This window comes from Acinonyx jubatus, chromosome A1 (genome assembly GCF_027475565.1).
Source record: "Acinonyx jubatus isolate Ajub_Pintada_27869175 chromosome A1, VMU_Ajub_asm_v1.0, whole genome shotgun sequence".
Lineage (NCBI taxonomy): Eukaryota > Metazoa > Chordata > Mammalia > Carnivora > Felidae > Acinonyx > Acinonyx jubatus.
Window position 1 is genome coordinate 106,317,429 of NC_069380.1, and position 850 is coordinate 106,318,278.

The following is an 850-nucleotide window of genomic DNA, read 5'->3' on the forward strand; positions in this document are numbered from 1 at the left end:
TTCTAATACATGAGCATGGACTATCTTTTCATTTATTTGTATCATTTTCAGCATGTTATTGTTTCACTGGATAAGTCTTTCACCTCCTTGATTAAAATTTATTCCTACATATTTTACTGTTTTTGTTGCAACTGTAAATGGGATTGTTTTCGTAATTTCTTTTTCTGATAATTTGTTTTGGTGTATAAAAGCACAAACATATATTGATTTTATACCCTGCAACTTTGCTGTATTTATTAGTTCTAATAGTTTTTTGTTTTTTGCTTTTAAAGAACCACCCAAGTGCTCAAGTTCTGTTTTTGTTTTGTTTTGTTTTGTTTTGTTTTGTTTTGAATGCAGTCTTTAGGGTTCATTGTACATAAAACCATGTCATCCACAAATAGTGGCTCTTTTACTTTTTCCTTTCCAATTTGCTTATCGCTTCTCGGCCTTTTAGCTAGGATCATGTGTAGTATCTGTTCTTATCAGTTTAATATCTAATATGTCCTCTATCCAATTTGGGTGACTTTTATTTATTTTTTCTGCTTTATCACTCTGTCTGGGACTTCCAGGGCTATGAATAAAGTTGGCTAGAGGGGCTCCTGGGTGGCTCCGTCGGTTGAGCGTCCCACTTTGGCTCAGGTCATGATCTCACACTCCATGAGTTCAAGCCCCGCATTGGGCTCTGTGCTGACAGCACGGAGCGTAGAGCCTGCTTCCGATTCTGTGTCTCCCTCTCTCTCTACTCCTCCCCTGTTCGTGCTCTGTCCCTCTCTGTCTCAAAAATAAATAAGAACATTAAAAAAAAAGTGGCTAGAGTGGGTATCCTTCTCTTCAAGGAAAAGCTTTGAGCTTTTCACCTTTGGGTATG

The 850-nt window shown here is 37.6% G+C and overlaps 1 pseudogene; it reads left to right on the forward strand.

The window, feature by feature from the left end:
• Window positions 1-416: 416 nt before the first annotated feature.
• LOC113604584 (uncharacterized) lies at window positions 417-635 on the forward strand (annotated as a pseudogene).
• Window positions 636-850: the final 215 nt, after the last annotated feature.